Source organism: Passer domesticus, chromosome 15 (assembly GCF_036417665.1).
Source record: "Passer domesticus isolate bPasDom1 chromosome 15, bPasDom1.hap1, whole genome shotgun sequence".
Taxonomy (NCBI): domain Eukaryota; kingdom Metazoa; phylum Chordata; class Aves; order Passeriformes; family Passeridae; genus Passer; species Passer domesticus.
This window is the reverse complement of record NC_087488.1, coordinates 15,212,710-15,235,867: the sequence shown is the minus strand read 5'-3', so window position 1 is coordinate 15,235,867 and position 23,158 is coordinate 15,212,710. Positions and strand designations below refer to the sequence as shown.

Here is a 23,158-nt window from a genome sequence, read left to right as displayed (position 1 = left end):
TTTGGATTGAGGGCTCTGAGGGCAAATTCCCAAACACAAATTGACCAAGGGCTCCAAAGTCCCTTTTTTGGGGTGGGAGGAGGGAATTTCACATCAATTCCTGACTGTCCATGAGGGATTCATGGAAAACCCCAGGAGACAGCAATGCCACGGCCTCACCTCTGCCCTGCTCTCCTCAGAGGCCCTGCAGAGCCTCCACCAGGTTTTTTGGGATTTCTGCACCTGAACACAGTGAGGGCACCCTGCAGAGGATTCCGGGATCCAGGGAGAGCCAATCCAGCCCCGGATCCATCCCCTGTCCTGCAGTGCCAGCCCAGCCAGGGCAGTGCCATTCCCAGGCCATTCCCTGCCTCTTCCAGGCAGGAATTTGGGATGGCACCAGCCTGAGGCTTGGGGAGGGGAAGCCATTTCCCAAATGAGTCAGCAAGAGCTAAAAATAACCCCGCTGGAGATAAACCCAGAGCACAGCAAATGGGGTTTATTCCAAATTGCTTCAGTCCCTGCTGCCCTGCACCCCCAGCCCCCCTGGAGTTTTTGATATTCCAGGCGTCGTTTTTCCATGAAAACTCAGTCTGAGCAGAGCTCAGACACCAAACCAACCCCGGCTCCTGCTGCAGCCCAGCTCCACAGAGGGCTGGGACACTGTGGGGTGGCTGCTGCCACCAACCTGGGGCCTTTTTCCCAGAAATAGTTGGGATAAAGGGGGTGGCTGCTGCTGAAATCACAGCTCTGCCCTTGCCAGGCTTGAAAGAGCTGCCAGCATCGCTGCTGACCCCTCTTAAGCTGTTCCCAGATGGCCCCAGGGCTCAGTGTGCCACTGGCTTCACTGCAGGCTCGGGGCTGACCCGATTTAGGGCAGCCTGGGTTACAAAAAGCCAGTTGGACACACTGAGTCAGGTTTAAAAGCCTCTTCCTTCAGTTTATCTTAAACAAATTAGGGGTGGAAGCCAAGCTGCTCCTAATCCAGACCAGGAGGGATTCCCTCTGTGCTTGGAACCCACTCTGGGGCTGGGCTGGTTTGGGGAAACTGAGGCAAAGGCACTGCTGGGGTGGGAGGGGAGGTCCAGGAGGGATGGGGAGCCACACATCTGACACAGTATGGCACCTCACTCCCATCCCATCCCAGAACATCACACACATCCCAGAACATCACACAGATCCCAGAATACCACCCAGAACCCATCCCAGAACATCACACAAATCCCATCCCAGAATATCACACAGATCCCATCCCAGGACATCACACAGACCTTATCCCAGAACATCATACAAATCCCATCCCAGAACATCAAACCCATCCCATCCCATTCCAGAATATCACTCAGATCCCATCCTGGAACATCACACAAATCCCAGAACATCACACAAATCCCAGAACATCACACAGATCCCATCCCAGAACATCAAACCCATCCCAGAACATCAAACCCATCCCAGAACATCAAACCCATCCCATCCCAGAACATCCCAGCCATCCCATCCCATTCCAGAATATCACACAAATCCCATCCCATCCCATCCCATCCCATCCCATCCCATCCCATCCCATCCCATCCCATCCCATCCCATCCCATCCCATTATCCCATCCCACTGATCCCACCCCACCCCTCTCCGTGTCCCCTCCTCTCTCTCCTCCCCGCTGCCCTCGGCTCCCTGTCCCTGCATTTGTTTGTGCCTGTGTGCTCAGCAATACTGGCACTGTCAGAGTGACATTAAAACATTTACCCAAACACCTCTGCCTGCCTCTCTCCTCCCCTCTCTCATCCCCCTCCTCCTCTTTTCCTCTTTTTTTTTTTTTTTTTTCCTGTCAAAATTCCCAGCGCGGGGCTGGGAAAGGGTTAAACATTTGGAAAGGTCTTGTTTGAGGTAGAGTGAATTTTAACCACCACACACATAACGAATGCACAGCAGCCTGAATTGCTGGTGAGGAGCCAAGAGCACAAGAGAGGAGCTGCTGAATTTTAATGATTCATTATTGCATGGAAGGCCTTTGTCTTCCTTTATCCGGTGCACAATAAAAGAATTAATTGGACAGAAAATGGCAGGGCAAAGAACTGACAAGTCATTAAGGGGCTCTGAATGGCTGATTAGGTGCACATTGGGGGTGGAATTTCAACTGCACTGTTGCAGCAAGGGCTCCGGAATAATAATGGCATGGCACAGTTTATATTTTGTATGCAGTACCAGAAAGGCCTTTCTGTCGGCATTGTGGGGCTATTTATTCTGCTGTCTATTTAGCCATTGTTGGCATTGTGCTGCCAATAAGAATGCGCAAACAAAGTTGGGATTTTTTTTTTTATTTTCTCTCGTTTTTTTTTTTTTTAGAGGTTGTGGTGGGGGGGGTTTGGATTTCAACTTCAAAATAATTGGGGAAGCAGAATCTCGCTCCGTGCGTGGTTTTATTAATTTTGCTCTCTCTCTCTCTCTGTGTGTGTGTGTGTTGAGGACTGCCTGTAAATATTTAGACTTGCCAGAAGGAGCTTCATTTAGCAAGAGGAAAAAAGAAGAAATAAACTTCTCCTGCTTCTCTTTTTTTTTTTTTTTTGGCTTTCCCCCATTCCCAACGAGCCGGCGCAGCCTCGCGCAGCTGCCGGAGCCCCCGTGGTGGTGCCAACGCCGGGATTGGGGCAGTGAGCCCTTCCCCAGCCCCGGGCCGGGAGGATGCAGCGCAAGGAAAAGCAGCCAAGTGGAATTATTGGTCGCTAGGAAGTCCCTGGGACACCTCGCGCTCGCATCCTTGGGGCGGCTCCGCTGTTGTTGGTGGTGTGGAGTTTAAATAAAACCCACACACACACACACGGGAGGGGAAAAGGCAGGAATAAAAGCCCGGCCCGCTGGGTAGGTGTGATTCCCATGAGGAATGGGCTTGGTTCTTAAAAGGAATAACAAATAGGAGTCGCAGTTTGCTGTCAGGGCTGGGCGCGGCTGTGGGAAGTTTAGGGGGGAAAAGGGGACTTTAGTGGAGATCCAGCTCCTTTCCTTTCCTTTCCTTTCCTTTCCTTTCCTTTCCTTTCCTTTCCTTTCCTTTCCTTTCCTTTCCTTTCCTTTCCTTTCCTTCCCTTCCCTTCCCTTCCCTTCCCTTCCCTTCCCTTCCCTTCCCTTCCCTTCCCTTCCCTTCCCTTCCCTTCCCTTCCCTTCCCTTCCCTTCCCTTCCCTTCCCTTCCCTTCCCTTCCCTTCCCTTCCCTTCCCTTCCCTTCCCTTCCCTTCCCTTCCCTTCCCTTCCCTTCCCTTCCCTTCCCTTCCCTTCCCTTCCCTTCCCTTCCCTTCCCTTCCCTTCCCTTCCCTTCCCTTCCCTTCCCTTCCCTTCCCTTCCCTTCCCTTCCCTTCCCTTCCCTTCCCTTCCCTTCCCTTCCCTTCCCTTCCCTTCCCTTCCCTTCCCTTCCCTTCCCTTCCCTTCCCTTCCCTTCCCTTCCCTTCCCTTCCCTTCCCTTCCCTTCCCTTCCCTTCCCTTCCCTTCCCTTCCCTTCCCTTCCCTTCCCTTCCCTTCCCTTCCCTTCCCTTCCCTTCCCTTCCCTTCCCTTCCCTTCCCTTCCCTTCCCTTCCCTTCCCTTCCCTTCCCTTCCCTTCCCTTCCCTTCCCTTCCCTTCCCTTCCCTTCCCTTCCCTTCCCTTCCCTTCCCTTCCCTTCCCTTCCCTTCCCTTCCCTTCCCTTCCCTTCCCTTCCCTTCCCTTCCCTTCCCTTCCCTGGATGCTCCTGCCAACAAGATGGGATGGAATGGGAAGGAAGGGATGGACTGGGATGGAACTGGGATGGATTGGGATGCACTGGGGCAGATTCCAGCTCTGCCTCCCATCCCAATCCATTCCCCATTCCCCATCCTTCCCAGCCCAGGGGGTTTAGGAACCCTCCCACCCCTCACAGGGGATCCTCAGGGACAGCTCCATCTGCTCCTCCTCCTCCTCTGATCCCAAATTTCCCTGTGCTTCTGGGACGAGCAGATGGAATTCCCATAAATCCCCCTTTTCCCAGCCAGGAGAATCCAAGGAGCAGCTGCTGGGACCTGTCCAGGTGGGACGGGACCTCCCAGGAGCTCCAGGGAATCCCCAGAGCCACCTGAACCCCGCAGGATCCGTTGGTTTTTGGAGCCTCTCTTGGTGATGGGACTAAAAAACCAAAAAATTCCAGCAAAAATCCAGATTTTAGGAGAAATCAGCTCCAGGGAGGAGGAGCTTGGAGCAGAATCCATCAGAACAACGTCAGCTGAGGCTCTGGAGCCTGAGCCGAGCCTGGAGCAGCTGGAACGGGACACAGAGAGCCCCAAAACCTCTCCAAGGAGCTTCCCAAATCCCAGCTGGAAGGAGTTTGTTGGTTTGAATGGAAAGAGCTCCATGAAACATCCGAGTGGGAGAAGTTTGTGTTCTGTTTCTGGGAAGAAAAGATCTGCTGAGCCCTCCCAGGAAAAACTGGGATTTCAACAACCAGCCCCAATCCAAAGAGATTCCCAGAGATTTTTAATTTTTTTTTTCCCAGAGAATTTCAAGATTTCTGCTTGGGAGAGAGAGGAAAGCTGGAAATATCTGTTTTGCGAGTGAAAAATCATGATTTTTGGGTCTTTAGAAGTTTATCTTAGGGATAAACTTCTAAATCTTTGGGAAAATACTCTCAAACCAAAATAAATCCTGATTTTTGGGTCTTCCCAGGGATAAACTTCTAAATCTTTGGGAAAATACACTCAAACCAGGATAAATCCTGATTTTTGGGTTTTTCCAGGGGTACATTTCTAAATCTTTGGGAAAATCCACTCAAACCAAAATAAATCCATAATTTTGGGGTCTTCCCAGGGATAAATTTCTGAATCTTCGGGAAAATCCACTCGAGGAAAGGCTGTGGAAATGCTGCTGGGATTTGGGATGGGGAAGGAGCCTGGCAGGAGTGTCCTGCAGGAAGGAAGGCTCAGCCTGGGGGAGCAGCTGGGAATTCCTCAGGGAATGCCAGGCAGAGTCTGGGAATGGGAACAGCCAGATCCCAAACTGGGGGCGTGCCCTCATCCCACCCTCAGGACACCCCAGTTTTCCTGGGAATTGCCATTCCCCCATCCCCACCTCCCAGGAGCTCCTGGGCTGTCCTGAGCTCCCAGCCCAAACCTCAGGACACGGATTTCCAGCCTGGAATGGCTCCAACAGCATCCTTTGGATTTTCCCTTTTCCCTAATTACAGGGATTTCTTTTTATTACCACCCTGGGCTTGTTCCAAACCCAGCCAGCTCAGGGAAAGCTTCCACAGGCTCTTGGATCTGAGCTCTTGGATCAGCCAAGGCACTCGGGGGAGCTTTTCCTATAACAAATTATCCATTATTTGCTGGTTCTTATTTAATTATCAGCCCGGAGCTGCAGATATTTCCCTTCCACGTGCCCTGGGATGGAGGAGAAGATTCCCAGTGCCTGCAGGAGGATCCCACTCCCACAAACTGGGAACAGTTGGATCCCTGGGGTTGTTTGGAGATGAATATTCCCAACATCAAACACCATGAGGTGAATTTTGGCCAAGGTTCCTCCAGCCCAGCCTCCCCTGTCAGCTCTGTGCCCAACACCTGCTTCACTTTTTTGGGAAAAGCCCCTGGAATTGCCTCAAACCTCAGCTGGACACAGGATTTGGTGAGATTTGAGGCATCCCTGCTCCGTGGGCTGAACTTCAGCGCTCAGGGAGTTTTGGGAAGGTGGGAAATTGATGATTTTCTCTTGAAGAAGGTAGAAAATAAAGAGATTTTTGGGATTCTTGTCCTCGGGGTGTTTTTCCTCACTTCAGGTGTGTCCCATGCAGCAGAGGATCCCGTGGAGCAGCAGGGAAGCAGAAATGTTTTAATTTCTTCAAAACCAGTGAGTTTTGCCATGGATTTCACTGGAGACCCCTGGCCTTTGGAAATGGGCTTTGCCTTAAATCTGCTCTTGGTGTGTCTCACCCGACCTGGGATCACCTGAGCTTGGGAATGATCCTTTCTCCAACCCTGGAGTGGTTCCCCCATGGATTCCCTGTTGCAGTGGAGTGTTTGGAGTGAATAATTCCCAAGGCTCTGCCTCCATCAGGGAAATCTGATGGTGCTGACTCGGATTTGTTGGGTTAGGGGAGGCGGGATGTGATCTGCTGCTGCCCAGGCCGGTGCTAACAGAATTCCACACTGGAAATTGGGAATTTCAGTGCTGGATCCAATGCTTGGCTATTCCCTGCAGGATTGCAGCAAGAACCAAGGCCTGGAGGAAAATCTTCCCCCTCGGGACACCTGTGCCTCCCTTGGAAATGGATTTGGTGCCATTTCTGGAGGTGTAAAGCTCCATAGCAGCAGTTAATATATGCATACTTTGGGTTCCCTCATTACCATTTCAGTTGGCTCGTTTACATAATAACACAGAACAGAAGATCATTTGCATAAAATTAAAAAAAAAGGGGGGGAAAAATCAAATAACTGAACGTTGCTTTTATTTGGAGAGGGAGCCTGTGAAGTTATTTATATCCCCAAAGTCCCGAGGAGCCGGATCCCCGGCAGGGAACCGTGCTTTCCACACAAAACAGGACTTGACCACTCCAATTTATTCATGGAATATCAGCTCCCTCCGTGCAGGAGGGGTTTTTTTTTGGTTTTCTTTTTGGTTTTTTTCTTCCCAGCAGCTGACGGGAAATCCCCTCCCAGCTGCAGCAGGAGCAGCCCCACTCAGAGCCAGACAAAAGTCAATTCCCCCGGCTGGGCTCTGCACCTGAAGGGCTGGGAATGAGGGCTCTGCTCCTTGGAGACCAGTGGTGTGCTGGAAAAATGCTGTGGCAAAACGCTGTTCTCTTCCAGCACTGCTGCCTGGGGGTCAGAACCTGATCTGGGGGGGTCTCACCCCTCCCCATCCCACATCCAGCCCCGACAGCCCAAGGAAAGCTCCTCGTGGGCTTCCCGGATTTCCTGTCGTGTCCTGATGGAATCACAGGATCTTTTAGGCTGGAAAACACCTCCAAGGCCATAAAATCCAAGCTGTGATCATCACCACAGTGTCAGTCCAACCAACAAGTACCAGAAGGAATCATCCCAATTTCCATGGGCAAATATTCCAGCTGGCCTTCCTGTGGGATGGGTCACTGTGGGTGGTGTCACCAGAACCATTTGGGTTTGGAGCCAGCTCTTTTGGAATCACAGGATATTTTAGGCTGGAAAACACCTCCAAGGCCATGGAGTCCAACCTTCAATTCATCACCAATTGATTGTGCCAATCAAACCAGCAGGTGCCAGGAGGAATCATCCCGATTTCCATGGGCAAATATTCCAGCTGTCCCTCCCGTGGGAGGGGTCACTGCAGGTGGTGTCACCAGAGCCACCTGGGCAGGGAGAGGCTCTGTCCGTGGCAGCAGAGGAGCCCCCCCAGGCCTGGAGAGGCCGTGGGGAAGGGAGGGAAGAGGGGAATGGGATCGTTATTGAGGCCATGTGGATACTCAGGGCAGAATTCCAAGCCTGGCAGGCTCAGAGCTGGGCCCCACCACGCCCATGGCCAACAATTCCCATTCTTGCTGGCATTCCCAGAGGAGCCAGGGCAGCCCTTGCATTCCCATTTTTCTTGGGAGCACCATGCTGAGGGACAGGGAATTCCCAGCAAAACATTGTCCCATTGTCCCCAGGGTCCCAGAGGAGGCAGCTCTGGGTCACACTCCAAGCTTCCATCTGCTCTGCAGGACCTTGCCGAGCTGGGCACTGCTCATCCCAAAAATCTCCAGGAGGATTGGCACCGGTGGGAAAAACGTGGAGGTCAGCTCCTCACGAGGGCCGTGGTTTAATTTCAGGAGTTGCTGGAATAAATCTCTCCATGCTCCGGAGGCTTTGGGTGCTCCTGGGCCAGGCTCGGCTCCCGTGACCCCTCTGCAATCCCAAACCACATTCCCGGTGTCCAGAAAGATGCTGTGAGTTTGGAGGCTCGGAAATGAAAGGAGGATTTGCCCTGAGATTTCTCCCACCAGCCTTTCCCACGCAAATCCCAGCCCTCTGCACGCGCCTGGAATTCCAAATCAGCCCCAATTCCAGGGCCCAGGCTCCCATTCCCTCACGGAACCCACACTGCCAGGGCTCTCCTGGGGGAGATTCCATGGGGTGAGACCCAACCAGCTCCACGGGACCCCTTTGGATCTGCTTGGAGCTGGATCCACTCAAGGGAATTCCCTTGGGAATGAGGGAACCCATCCTGCTGGCACCCAGGCCGTGCTGCAGGGAACTCCAAGGCTGTTGGGTGCTGGATTATGTCTTTTTCTGACTCAGAGATGGGGTAACTGAGAGGTGTTTAAAAACTTTTATTCCATTTTCAGTCTCATGTGAAGGGTGAGACCATACAGATGTCATAATTCACACCATCACAACCAGAAGTTCACTATTTCCAAAGTAAAAGTCCAAAAGTTCACCACAAATCTATTTCCTGCAGTTGGGAAGTGCTGTCCTATGACACAGGACAGGTGTTTGCCTGCAAATAACCAGAAAAAATTATTATGACCGCTGTTAATTGCCAAAAATACAAAAAATAACCCCACTCCTGTGCTTTGTAACAGAGCCCATGGAGAACGTGGAATTACCTTGCTTTAGGAAGAAAATGAGATCCTGGCTCAGCCCTGGGGCACCCCAGAGGGAATCACCAGCTCAGTTTTTGGGGTTTTATTGCCAAAAAGCAGAAGATTTGGCCCAAGACGGGTGCAGAGCCCGGCTGGGGTGGCTGCTCCTGATTTGCAAGGGAAATGATTTGTAAATAATCCTCCTTACCCGGACACCACCCCCTTGTTATTCCCATCACCTGAAAGCCTCACTGGCCAAATTTTTTACTTTTTTCTGCACTCTGGCCTTGCTGCCACAGGTCAAAAAGGGTTTAATTTTTAATAACTTTTTAATAACTTTAATTAGCTTTATTTTTACTAATGTTAATTATTATTTTTAGTAATATTATATTATTTTTGCTCCATGTGCTCATCCTGACTAAAGGATTTGGGATTACTTTACCTTTGGGGCTGGGGGCTCTGTGCTTGCTCCCCACTGGTTCTCCCAGCTCATCACCCCCACCGGGCTCTCCGGAGCTGCCCAGGCCCACAGCCAGGATAAAACCCCCTTGGAATTATTCCCAGCTGCTTGGTCACTCCGAGAGCAAAGGGGCTCTTTTTCCTGGGAATTTCTGCTTTTCCCCCTCTCTGAGGAGGGCTCAGGACACAGCACAGGGCCTCAGGGCTCTCTGGGATGGTGGAACATCTCCCTTCCCACCTTCCCGCTCCCATCAGATCCAATTTTCTCCTGAGGTCAATCTTCCCTGCAACTTCATTCCCTTTTAATGGTGATCCAAGCTGGATCATCCCATTCCTACACCAGGGAGAAGGAAGGGAAGTGCCAGCTCAGGTGCTGCTTCTGGGCTTGGGACCCGCCTTGAGTGGCATCAGTGCCACCCATCCTCATCCCTATCCTATCCTATCCTATCCTATCCTATCCTATCCTATCCTATCCTATCCTATCCTATCCTATTCTCATCCCTATCCTATCCTTATCCCATCCCATTTCCCATGCTAGTCCCCATCCCTTTCCCAATCTCCATCCCTTTCTCCATCACTATCCCCATTCCCATCCTTATCCCCACTCCCATCCCTTTCCCCATCCCTGTTCCCATTCCCATTCTCATCCTTATCCTCATTCCCATTCCCTTTCACCATTCCCATCCCTATTCCTGTTGTCATTCCCATTCCCCTTCCCTTTCCCCATTCCCATTTCCCATTCCCATTCCCATTCCCATTCCCATTCCCCTTCCCTTTTCCCATTCTCATTCCCCATTCCCATTCCACTTCCCTTTCCCCATTCCCATTCCCATTCCCATTCCCATTCCCATTCCCATTCCCATTCCCATTCCCATTCCCCTTCCCTTTCCCCATTCCCATTCCCCTTCCCCTTCCCCTTCCCTTTTCCCATTCTCATTCCCCCTTCCTGTTCCCACTCCCTTTCCCCATCCCTGTTCCCATCCCCATCCCTGTTCCCATTCCCATTTCCATCCCAGTTCCCATTCCCATCCCCATTCCCACTCCCAGCAGGCAGTTTCCCCCATTCCCGCTCTCCCAGAGCAGGAGGACGATGCAGATGAGATGCAAATGAGATGCAAAAGAGAGGGACCGGGATTTGCATCCCCAGCTCGGTGCAGAGGCTGCTCGGAGGGGCCCCAGGGTGGGAGGGAATTGTTTTCCAGCTCTCCTGGGGTATCCATGTCCCTGCTGGCCCATGAGGGATTTTGGGATGTGGGAATTGAGGACGGGGATGGAGAGCTTGGTCAGGGCAGCCTTTGCAGCTCCTCCCTGAGCAAACGCAGCTGCAGCTGTCACAATTAACGGCCTCATTTTTTTCCCCTATTAATTAATTTTTTTTTTCCTGTGAAATTCCCTGAATTTTAGCTGGTCAAGGCACTCTTCCCTTCCACCCCAGAGCTCTGCACCCCCCTGTTCCTAAACCCTGCAGCCCCTCATTCTGGCAGAGCTGTCCCGGGAGAGGGGCTCGGTGCTCCCCAAAAGCAGCTCCCTCCTGGATAACCCCCGAAATTCCAGGAGTGGATTTCACCGAGAGGGATGTGACTTTTCCCACTGTTTTCCATACCAGCGAAGAACTTCCCTGCCTGTAGGAACTAAAACTCCTTGTCCCGATTTGGGACATCTCATCCCAAAGGTCCCTCCTGCCTGCGGCTCCTCGGGAGGGCGCTGGGCTGGAGCCCGGGGTACCCCTGGATGCATCCCGAGGGATCGGGCAGCACCCCGAGGGACAATCAGGGGACAATCCCGGGATTCCCGTGCCTCTGGCTCCTCCCGAAGGCTGCGGGAGCAGGGCAGGGGCAAGGGGGGCTCCCGGGCCGCAGGAGGGACGGGCTGGGGTGGGATGGAAACACAGAGGGAATGGGAGGAGAGCAGGAATCCCATCCCTGCCGGGCTGGAATGGCGTTATCCCTGCCCGGGGCAGCTCCAGCGGCACGGATCCCACATCCTGGGGCAGCTGGAGTGGGCACAGCCCGAGCTGGGGATGGAGGGGTGGGATTTGGAGAGAAGGGATTTGGAGGGATGGGACTCACAAATATAAAGAATGGAGGGATGGGGATTGGGGTGGATGGGGCTCACAAATATGAGGATTGGAGGGATGAGGATTGGAGTGATGGGGGTTGGAGGGACAGGATGGCGAGATGGGATGTGGAAGGAAGGAGTTTAGAGGGATGTGGGTTGAAGGGACAGGGTTGCAGGGACTCTGGCTCACAGGGACTGCCCCAGGAGGGTGGAAGGAGCAGCCAGGGGCTCAGCCCCTCCTTTAGAGCCCTTTTCCACGCAGGCAGCCAGAGCAGATCCCATTTTCTGGGAACAGGACAGGAGGTGGGTACAACCCTTTTATTTAATCTCCTTATCCCCAGGGGCTTGGAATTCTTACCCTGGGCTTGGATTCCGTTCTGTGCTGCCAGTCTCCACTCCCAGATCCTGACAGGGGTCATAAACCTCTCCCTGCTTTGCTGGGAAGAGTTTTCCCAGTCAGGCTGAAGGGACAACCCGCTGGGCTGGGTTGCTCCAGGGCCACCAAGGCCTGGATGTCCTCCCTGTCCCTGCTCTGTGCCAGAAAACCCGGCTGGCACAGAGCTGGGAGGTGGCTCCTCATTCCCCAGCCAAGGCACAGCCCTTTTCTTTTTCCTGGGACAAATATTTCATGTTAATTGTCACTGGATTTCTGTGGGGTGGGCTGCAGTGGGAAGGCAGGGACACGGCTCTGAAGGGACAGGGAAGGAAAAAGGGATGGATACTCAGGAAGAGAGCAGCTCCCAGGAGGCTGAGCCATAGAATCCAGACATCTGGGTTGGAAGAGACCTTTAGAAGTCATTTATCCTTGCACTCAGCTGGGGATAAAGGTTGGAATATTCACATCCCAATTTCTCACTGTGTAGGGCCGTTAGGGTTTTCCTAAATTCTTCCTTTCTCCCACCCTTTTTCTCTTGGGTGACATTGACCCCGAGCTCTGTCACCCCAGATTTGGTGTCCAATATTCCACAGAACTCACAGAACTCACAGAATCCACATCCGAGGTGAATCTCCTGCAGAGAGAAGGAAAAACCCCAGGCACTGCTGCAGCCCGTCCCGAGCAGAGCCAGCACTGCCACCCAAACGACTCCATGGAAGAATGTGCCCGTGGCAGAGCTCCCTGAACATTCCAGGCAGGATCCTGCCTGCTCCTGGATGCCGCTGCAAAAACATTCCCAAAAATCAGCCGTGACCCCGCTCTGGGGGCAGTGAGAATGGGGAGCTGCCGGGGGGGCTCCTTGCTGCTCCCCACCCTCCATGCCCGGGGAATTCTCTGCCCAGGGATGGGGTTGGAAAAGCCAGGGATGCCTGAGGGTTGAGGGGGGTCCTGCTCCCTGCCCACCCCGTGGGCAAACCCAGGTTGGGCAGCCAGGGTGGCTCCAGGAGCTCTCTGTGCCCGGCGCCCGGCGCTGCTGGCAGCCATCCCGGCCTCCTCCATCCCATTCCCGGCTCCTGCCAGCCTGGACCCTGCTCCTTCCTCGGCAGGGCTGCTCCTCCAGCCCTGCCAGGCTGCCTGGGACCCCACACTGCCCTGCGTGGGCACAAACTGACCCCGGGGGGATCCTTGCTGGGAGTCTGGATGGGCCAATTCCAGGGAAAACTCCTGGCATTCCTAGAGCCGGAGCTGGGGTGGCACCGTGCGGGCTGTGAGGCACCTCCAGGTTGTGTGTGTGCCGAGCCAAGAGGCATTTCACTGCCAGAACAGCAGCTCTCCCTCCGGAGCTGCCCAATCCATCATTTTTCCACGGCATCCCTGACAGCAGCTAACACTTCTCCCCACGCTGGGCAGCCCCTGCTCCCAGCCGGGCTCTGGGTGGTTTCTGGCTCTGCCTGGGCCCTGCTGGGGCTGCTGCCACCCCAGAGTCTCCTTGTGGGTGGACATTCCCAGCCCGGTGCCTCTGGTGGTTTTTCCTGGCGTCCCAGGCCAGCCAGGGCTGGGCCCTCTCCAGCCTGCAGAGAACAAGGAACCGATTCAGGAGCAAGCTCAGAGCGTGCTGCTGTCCCTCCACACCTCCCCAGCCAGGCCATAAACCCCTCCAGAGCAGGCCTGGAGGGCACAGAGGCGTTTTTGGGACGTGGCTCTGGCCAGTGTCGCCTCACCCATCCTGGTTCTTTCTCCTTGACTCACGATCCCTCTCCTGGTGTGGCCCAAGGTGGCCTCGTGCCAGCTGGGACAGCACTGGAGGGGCTCTGGGTTCCCCCCAAAACAAGATGAGCAGAAAATCCTTGCTGGGGGCGGGTTTGGATGGGGATGAAGTGTGGGGATGCAGGAGCAGAGTCCCTGCAGCCCCCAGCAGCCGTGGGGGCCCTGCAGAGCTGCCAAGTCCCGGCTCCTGCAGCCCCATCTCCCAAAATTCCCCCCTGCTTCCCCCACCTGAAGGCTTTACAAGACAAACACCTAATCCTGCGTGGAAATTAGAGGCACATAATATCTCTTTTCACTCCGAGCCGAGGTGTTGAGTCTGATTACAGCACACACTGTTTGCTTTGTGCCAGGGCAAAGCCCCTGTAATTTCTCGGCCAGTCAACATCGTTGCTGCCACGAGGCTGAAAATCCACAGGCTACTGTGCAAACGAGCTAGCAAATATTAATCCACGGGAAATGATCTGGGAGGGGAGGCAGGGAAAGGGGAGGGAGGTTATTTATACCCCCTTCCCCCCCGAGATTAATAATGCCAAATTACAAATGGAAAAAAAAAAAAATGAAAGAGGGGGATGAGGAGGAGGAGGAGGAGGAGGAGGAGGAGGTGGGAGGTGACACATTCCTGCTGTCGCTGCTGCTCCCTGATTTCCTGGGAGGGAAAATGCCCCAGTTCAGAGGATCCTGGAATGTCCTGAGCTGGAAGGGACCCTCAGGGATCATGGAGTGCCAGGATGGATCCTCCTGGTCTCCCAGGAGCTTTGGAGGGTGAAGAGATGGGTGAAGCTCCTGGTGTTGTCCTGCCCTGCCCTGGGCTTCCCGCAAGGACAGAGTCATTAAAAAGTACCGTGATTCAGTTTCCCCATCTTTAAACACGGAATTTTGAGGCTTCCTAATTCCCAAGAGCATCCCAGCAGGATGGGAGGAATGGATGCTCAGTGCTGAGGTGTCACTGCACAAATCTGACCTGAGCACTTGAGGAAAGTCCCTGCCAGGTGCTGCTTTCCCAAATTAAAGCCATGGCTGGGGGGATCTGCAGTGCCCCGGGCTGGGGACAGACACTTTGTGTTCCACGGGGCTCACAGGTGACACTCCTTGGCTGGGAGGGCTGGGGAGGCTCCCCTGGAATCCCCCAAAATCCTCATCCCCATCTTCTCCCCAAAGCCCTGCTCAGCACCCAGCCTGCCCTCAGTGCTGGGGTGTTCTCCACACAGACACCCCTCATTCCGCACACTGACACCCCTCATTTCCCACATGGACACCCCTCGTTTCCCATACAGACACCCCTCATTCCCACATGGACACCCCTCGTTCCCCACATGGACACCCCTCACTCCCCTCACAGATACCTCTCGTTCCCCACACAGACACCCCTCATTTCCCACATGGACACCCCTCATTTCCCACATGGACACCCCTCATTCCCCACACGGACACCCCTTGTTCCCCACATGGACATCCCTCATTCCCCACATGGACACCCCTCGTTCCCCACACAGACACCCCTCATTCCCCACACAGACACCCCTCGTTTCCCACCTTACAGCCCCCCAGGAATGGGGTTTTGGGGCTGCAGCCCCTCCTCCCCCTCAGCTCCCTGCAAGCGCTGCCCTGATGGATCAGCAGCACCTTCAGCAGGGCTCTGCAACCCAGCTCTTGGGCTCTTCCCAGGAAAAACATCACCTCGGCCTGGGAGGCAACAAGAGTGACGTTGTGTGGAAAGAAAGAAAGAAGGATTGGCTTTAACCTGTGTGGGTTTGCAGGCAAAGCACCCCGGGGGATCCAGGAGAGACAGCCCTGGAGCCTGGCCAGGCATGGCATGGGATAATGGGATAATGGTGGGATGGGATTCAAGGGATGGGATGGGATGGGATGGATCTTGCTTTTCACCCCAGTGCTTCTGCTCCCCATCCCAGTCCTGCTCCCCATCCCAAATCTGCATCACATCCCAATCCTGCTCTCCATCCTGGTCCTGCTGCTCCACATCCTAATCTTGCTCTCCATCCCAATGCTGCTGCTCCCCATCCCAATTCTGCTCCATATCCTGGTCCTGCTGTGCATTCTGGTCCTGCTCCCCATCCTGGTCCTGCTCCTCCCCATCCCAATCCTGCTCCTCCCCATTCCAATCCGGCTCCTCCCCATCCCAATCCTGCTCCTCCCCATTCCAATCCGGCTCCTCCCTATCCCAGTCCTGCCCCACATCCCAGTCCTGCTCCCCATCCCAATCCTGCTCCCCATCCCAATCCTGCTCCTCCCCATTCCAATCCGGCTCCTCCCTATCCCAGTCCTGCTCCCCATCCCAATCCTGCTCCCCATCCCAGTCCTGCTCCCCATCCCGATCCTGCTCCCCATCCCAGCTCTCCTGCTTCCCATCCCAATCCTGCTCCCCATCCCAATCCTGCTCCTCCCCATTCCAATCCGGCTCCTCCCTATCCCAATCCTGCCCCACATCCCAGTCCTGCTCCCCATCCCAATTCTGCTCCCCATCCCGATCCTGCTCTCCATCCCAGCTCTCCTGCTCCCCATCCCAGTCCTGCTCCCCATCCCAGTCCTGCTCCCCATCCCAGCTCTCCTGCTCCCCATCCCAGTCCTGCTCCCCATCCCGATCCCGCTCCCCATCCCGGCTCTCCTGCTCCATTCCCACCCCTCCTGCCCCATCCCAGCCCTGCCCACCCCTCCCGGTGTTTCCCGGGTCCCAGCCCGGGCTGTCCCTGTGGCTGGGAGCGCTGGAGCCGGGCCAGCCCCGGCAGTGGTGGCAGTGGTGGCGGTGGCACGGCCAGCTCCGGGGTCACTGCAGCCCTCTCAGGCGGGTGTTCATGAAGCAAAGCCAGGCCTGTGCCCTGCAGCGCCCTTAAATCTCCGGGACAGGCAGAGCAGGGGAATTATTGCTCCCAGCGGGGCCGTGGGGTCACTGCTGCTGGCCCCAGGCGGTGCCCACGGTCCCACACGGCTCCTCAGGGATCCCAATTCCATTAAAAACGCTAAATTCAGCCAATGCAGCTCGAAGCGGGCAGCAGGAGATGCCCTGGGTGGATCCACGTGCGTCCCACCATGCTCAGAGCCCACGGGTGGCACATCCCTGCTCCACGGGATGCCCACACGGGGTTTTGGGGTCGGTGCCCAGCCGGGATTCGGGGCTGGAGGAGCAGGAACTGTTCCTGCAGCACTCCAGCTCTCCTCTCAGCCTCCGAGCTGCCTTGCCAAGTGTTATAAAAATATATCAGTGTGAGCCAAAACATTTAGCACTCCACTTATTACTTTAAGGTTATAGGTTAAACAAATTCCTTCTCAGAATTTACTGTGTTCATTTTAGCTTCACAACACAGCCCTGCTAGTGCTGGATATATTTCACACTGTAATTCCTCCCTTATGGATTGCAGGGGGTGGGGGGGAAAGGAGAAGAGGAAAGGAGCTTTCTAAATTTTTATGTGAACAAAAGCTACTATATAAACTAGCTGCAAACAAGTCCTCTGCAAGAGATAGTTTGTAAAACTTATTTTCCAGTAACCAATAAAAGCAGGAATGAAAGGTAAAGTTTGTTTTTACCTTACCAAATAACTACTTTTTTTTTTTTTTCTTGGGTTTTGCCCTTTTTTTGGGGGGGGGGCGATAAAGCCTAAAAAGAAAATAAAGAGCCCAGCTCACACCTTAGGCAAGCAGGTGGGATTGTTGCAGGGAAAGTGCAGCTCTGTGAGCTGGGCTTAAACCCCTCTTGGGTAGTGAAGGGATTGAGGGAATGGGAATGGGGTGCCCAGAGAAGCTGTGGCTGCCCCTGGGAGTGTCCCAGGCCAGGCTGGAGAGGGTTTGGAGAGCTCTGGGACAGTGGAAGGGGTCCCTGGGGGTGGATCAGGGTGATCTTTAAATCCCCTTCTCACCCAAACCGCTCTGGGTCTCAGCTCCATCCTGTGACACCATTCCCATGGGTGCCACAGGGAAATGCTGGAGGCAGCTCCAGGGTCACAGAATCCCAAAATAGTTCAGGTTGGAAAGGACCTCAAAGCCCATCCAGTGCCACCCCTGCCATGGCAGGGACACCTCCCACTGTCCCAGGCTGCTCCAAGCCCTGTCCAGCCTGGCCTTGGGCACTGCCAGGGATGCAGGGGCAGCCACAGCTTCCCTGGGCACCTGTGCCAGGGCCTGCCCACCCTCAAAGCCAGGAATCCCTGCCCAAAATCCCATCTCAATCCCAGTTTAAATCCATCTCCCTTTGTCCTGCCATGATCAGTCCATATAAAAGCCCCTCTCCCCCCTTCAGAATCCCCCTTACAGCACCAGGAGGATTTTCCCTTGGTGCTCCAAGCTGCTGCTCTGGTTTCTATGGAACAGACCTCAACAAAAGGGCTAAAAAAACAACCAAAAAAACCCTAAACCCCAACTCCATCAGGTCCGGTTCACATTTGGGGTTTGGATTTCACCTCGGAGGGGAGGGAAGAGGGAAATCAGACATGGAGGTGTCGTGTCTGTGAGCTCATAAACCGGGGCCAGCAGCTTGAAGATGGAGGAGCTGAGGGACTGTTTAGAGGTTTCCATCACCAAAATGAGGAGGTGGAGGAAGTCTGGATGATAGTAACCCCATATTAAAAAATTCTGCCCTGTCAACAGGCGAGGAACTACACGGTGGAAATCCGTCTGTGCCGCTGGAACTGGGAAACCAGATGTCTCCGAGCAATAACTGTCCTGGGAAGGACGACAGGAACACGTTTGCCTTGAGTTAGGGGGAGGGAAAAAACCCCTAAAAAATCCCAGCCGTGGTTTCAATTAAAACAGCTCAACCCAAATATTGCTGCTATTAATGGGATGTGCAGCTGTGACAGCACCGTGGAGTGTCCCTGTGCAACATCTGCAGCCCAGGAGCTGGGAGGCTGCTCACGGCTCTGCCCACGTGGAGGGGGAAGTCCAGGCATGGCAGAGGCTGGGGGCACAGCAAACTGGGCCTAACTGGGGAAGAGAGGGGGTTTGGGGATGTAAAATTGGGAATATGGCATGAACTCTGGGTTTGGGTGTGACAGAAACAAGGCGTGGGTGCTGCAAGAGAAGAAAGCTGCAAGAGAAGAAAGCACTTTGCTGCTTTTCCAGCAGCTGGGAGAAGCAGCACTCGGGCTCCTTGCAGCTTTTAAGCTGTGTTTAAAAATCCTAAACCCAATCCTAAATTGCAGTTCTGGGATGGGAGCTCTTAAAGCCAGGATTTGCACAGCAGGAGCTGCTCCCACTCTCTCAGGGAATGCTGCCCTGCAGAGTGGAAACTTTGGAAAGATATTCCTGGTCCCCTGAAGGAGATCCAGGGTTTCTGTGCCCTCTGAGGGGAGGCAGGCTCGGGATGAGCACCCAGAGCCTGTCTGGGATGGTGGGCAGGAGCTGTTGGCTGAAAACAGTCCTGGAATCGTGGGATTTGGGTTGGAAATCATGGAATTTGGGTTGGAAATCATGGAATTTGGGCTGGAAAAGATCAGAGTCCAACTGTTCTCCCACTAAACCCTGTCCCCAAGGGCCACATCCACTTTCAAATCCCTGCAGGTGACAAGAAATGCTGGGATGAGGCTGATGGGGACTTTGTAGCCTGGTTCCTTCTGAAATTCTTCTCCTGCTCCTTAGGAATTCCTACAAACCAAGTGGGATTAAAACTGCAGATCTGGCAAGATTTGGGAGACATGGAATGAAGAAAGGCCCTGGTTGGTGCTTGGGAAGGCAAAGGGATCCTGGGAGGGTGCAGAGACAAGGCAAGGCAGGGGAAATGTCTGATCTTGGAGAGGAAAACATCAGCAGCTGTGGGAGAGGGAGCCAGGGAAGTGTGGAGTCCCTGGGAATGACGAGATCTGAAGAAATAACTTGGAAGAAAAGTGTGGAAAATCCCAGATTCTGTGGAGAAATAACAGAGGAGGAGGAGGAGGAAGGTGTGCAGGGAGGTGGGAGGCTCCAGCCCTGCCCTCTTTGCATCCTGCTTCCTCTCTCAGAGAAAGGGGAACATGGGGTCGGTGAGGAACAGGGATGGGACACAGGACTGTCCCTCCAGCCACCTCAGCTCCGACCAAACCCATCCATCCAAGCTCCTTTGTCAGAGGCAAAGCACAAAACCCTCCAGCATTTTCCATCCAGACCTGTCCCCCAGTGTCCCCAAGCTCCTGGGACACCCCATCCCTGCTCAGCATAAATTCCTCCAACCTTTTCCATCCAGACTGTGCCCTTGTGTCCCCAGGCTCCTGGAATGCCCCTGCCCTTTGTCACACTATCCCTGCTCAGTGCACACACCCCTCTAACTTTTTCCATCCAGATCTGAACCCTTATCCCCCCAGCATCCTAAACTGTCCCACGCCATCACTGCTCAGCAAAAAATCCTCCAATTTTTCCATGCAGACCTGTCCCCCAGTGTCCCCAGTGGCTCTGTCCCACCCCATCTCTGCTCAGGGCACAAACCCCTCTAACTCTTTCCATCCAGACCTGTGCCTCTGTGTCCCCCAGTGTCCCCAAGCTCCTGTCCCAACCCATCACTGCTCAATATAAACTCCTCCAACCTTTTCCATCCAGACCTGTGCCTCTGTGTCCTTCAGTGTCCCCAAGCTCCTGGGACACCCCATTCCTGCTCAACATAAACTCCTCCAACCTTTTCCATCCAGACCTGTGTCCCCCAGTGTCCCCAAGCTCCTGGGACACCCCATCACTGCTTACTGCTCAAAATCCTCCAACGTTTTTCCATCCAGACCTGTCCCCCTGTGTCCCCTGGTGTCCCCAGTGGCTCTGTCCCACCCCATCCCTGCTCAGCACAAACTCCTTCAACCTTTTCCATCCAGACCCATCCCCCTGTGTCCCCCAGTGTCCCCAAGCTCCTGGGACACCCCATCCCTGTTCAGCACAAACTCCTCCAACCTTTTCCATCCAGACCCGTCCCCCTGTGTCCCCTGGCGTCCCCCTGTGTCCCCTGGTGTCCCCAGGCCCCAGGACCACCCAGCCCATCCCAGCCCTTGGCAGGGCTGTGTGTGAGTGCGTGCCCCCATGGTTTGGTGTTTGCTGCCCAGGACAGGAGCAGAGCAATGTCTGCCTGCTTTCCCCCTGGTCTGGCTCCAAGGAGCGCCGCGTTCCTCCCTGCCCGCGCTCCTGGAGCTGCGGCAGGAGCAGCAGGAGCTCTCTGCAGCAGCAGTGGCCGCTTGGCCGGGCTCCAAGGGGACCCTCAGCCACTCCATTTGCAGGGGCTGCAGTCGGGGCGGGGGGAGCCCGCCGGGGGAGCAATTCCAGCCCTCAGACGCCTGCGCCGGGCTCTCATTTCTACCTCATTAACTTTACAGTTTGACAACTTCACAAGGCAGGGACTTCTGTGGGGATTGCTGCTGCAGGGCCCGGTGGCAGACGCTGTGTCCCAGCCCGGGGGTGACCTCATGCACCGGTGCAATGTGTTTTCCTGCAGCCCTGGGCTGGCAGGGTGTCCCCGGGGTCCCCTCGGGCCCCTGGCTGCTGTCACAGCTCCTCCAGGTGAGGCCTGGCCTTGGTCTCGCACACCAGCGACGGCTCCGGGCCTGCTCTGCCCAGACAAAGGGAAAAGCCAGGCTTATGGCAAAGTTAGTTAAAATTAATTAGCTCGCTAAAAGCAGGAGAGGACCCAGTGCCCTCTTCCCAGTGTTCAGTGGTCTCAGCACAGACGCTGAATTAAAAGCTCTGTTTTCTTTTGCCATAAAGAAAACGACTCCGAGGCGCGCGGGGAGAGGCGGAGGGCTGGAAACACAACTTTTATAACCTTTCTTCTGTTTATAAGGATGGTTTAACCTTTCAGACTTTCCAAAAGCTCGTTGCACAAGCCCTGTCTGGGGCCTTGTGCCGTGGCAGGTGACTCAGGACGGGCTGGAGCAGCGGGGAGGGAGGAGGAAGAGCGGTGAAACACAAACACCCGGAGCTGGAGAGCCTCAGGAAAAGCCCAGAAGCAATAGCTGGGAAAGATTATAAATTCTCATGCTCCAGTGCTCTGCAAAGCTCCAGTGAACAGGGGGAAGGACAACCTTTTCCTTCTGGACACGTTGGCTGCCTGCTCGATGGCCTGAGTGGCTCCTGAAGGCGAGGGAGACCCAGCTTGATTAAATTCCTCCCTCAAAGCCCAGGTGGGGACTCTGCAGCTCCAGCAGGAGCTGGTTTGTTCAGGAGGCAGTGCATCCATCACTGCCTGGGATTTTGGATCCAGCCTGGGCTGGTGGAGGCCGGGAATGCCGGGCTGCTCCAAGGCTGGCTGTCCCTGGTGAGACCCTCATCAGCCAGGCAGCAATGCCAGCTTGGCACCGTGACCCAGACTGAGCCTGCACACCCCTGAGCAGCTCAGGCCGACCCCACAGCTCAAGGAAATGCAGGAAACCCAGGAAGAGAACTGGGCAAATGCCCCTCACGTGGTGCTCAGCAGGGAAGGCATGAAGAGCTCTCCGGAAACCTCCCCAGGTTCCTCTGCCACTGAAATCCCACTGGGAACGTGGACAGGACAATTGTTTGAGGGGCTGCTCCATGGGGTGGGAGCAGGATCATGAGAGGGAACACGGGGAGATCACGGAGGGACTGGGAGGAAGGTGAGGAGGAGGAGCAGAACGTGCAGGGCGTCCAACAGAGGAGCTTTGTTTGGAACCACCGCAGGCGTGGAGCAGAGGGTTCTTCCTGTTAGAGGAACAAGTGACAGGGTCAGCTCCTTGCTTGACCTGAGAGAGATGAGATTAGAAAAGAGCCTGTCCATGCAGTGCCAAACCTGCACCTGGCACTGCCCAGAGCGGTGGGAACCATTCCTGCCATTCCCAAATCCCCGCAGGGTGCAGGAGTCCTCTCCTCTCCCCGTGGGAGCTCAGCAGGAGCTTTGTCCTGCAGGATGAGTCGAAGGTGTGATCCCCTGGCCCTCCATGGAGCAGAATCCATGGGAGTCCCTAATTAGGAACAGCACAATTCCACCAGAAGATTCCAAGGCAAGAGATAAAACGTGGGGCACAACCCCCAGCAGTTACAAAGTGATTCCATTTTCCCTTTCCTCCAAAAGGAGATCAAAGAGGCGTTTGATGGAGTTAAAACTTGGGGCCAGCTCTTTTGATGGCATAAATTGACTTCCCTCCAACTCAGTGCAGGTGAGAATTTGGCTTTATCTATTCAAATAAAAGCTGGTGCAGCACACCAGGTTATAAACTCAGCGAGGCAGGATTATTGTTACAGCAAACAGCTCCAAGCTGCCAAAATGGTTGGAGTTAGATGGGAATCAGGATAGAAAAGGTCACGGCTGTAACAAAAACGGGAGTATCAGGCTGGATTAGTTCACCAGCAGGCCAACAAAGGGATGGGGTGCTTGGAAAAATGTGGTGAATCCCTGCAAGCCTTTGAAAGCAGCCCCTGCTCAGCCACAGTTTGCTGCTGGTTGGGCAAAGGGTTGGGCACGAAATGCCCACGAGGTGAATTTCATGGAAATTCTTCACCTGCCCCGAGCCAGAGCGGGGCAGGCTCCTGATGAAAGCTTGGCTCTCCCTCGGTTTTATTTCCCAGGCTGAGCTGGGGTTTGGGGGGCAGCAACCCCTGCCTTGGAGCTCACCCTGGCAGGCTCCTGCTGCCTCCACCCCACCTGGGGCAGGCAGGTTTGGGGTCTCAGCAGGCTCTGTTTGCTGAGGAATTACCAGCTCTACATGAGCAGCAGCCCCTCTTCCACAGCAGGGACAGGGATGCCCTTCCTTCCCTTGGGATGCAGCAGATCCCTTGGGGTGCCCTGGCCACGTGGATAAACAGCTTGGGAATTCCCAAAGCTGTGTAGTGGGGCTGAACTGCCTGGAGTGGGGATTTGGGCTGGGGTTGGAGGAGCCTGAGCACCCCCAGTTTCCTTTTCCTGGTGCTGGGAGCACTGGGACCAGCACGAGGGATGTCACTGGTGCCATGCAGACCCCAGCACCCTGAGGGGACCTGGAAAGGAGCCTCATTTCCACCCCAGCGTGCCCAGGGCACTGCCCCTGTCCCACACGAAGCCCTCACACAGCTGACACTCAGTCATGCAGCAAATTAAACCTGC

The 23,158-nt window shown here is 54.7% G+C and overlaps 1 long non-coding RNA gene across 1 annotated transcript; it reads right to left on the bottom strand.

Moving 5' to 3' along the window:
* Positions 1-8,327: 8,327 nt before the first annotated feature.
* Positions 8,328-12,805, bottom strand: LOC135281576 (uncharacterized). The gene is made up of 3 exons (XR_010348182.1): positions 12,573-12,805; positions 12,001-12,034; positions 8,328-8,674 (listed from the first exon to the last, which is right to left on the bottom strand). It is a non-coding gene; the product is annotated as an uncharacterized LOC135281576 (long non-coding RNA).
* Positions 12,806-23,158: the final 10,353 nt, after the last annotated feature.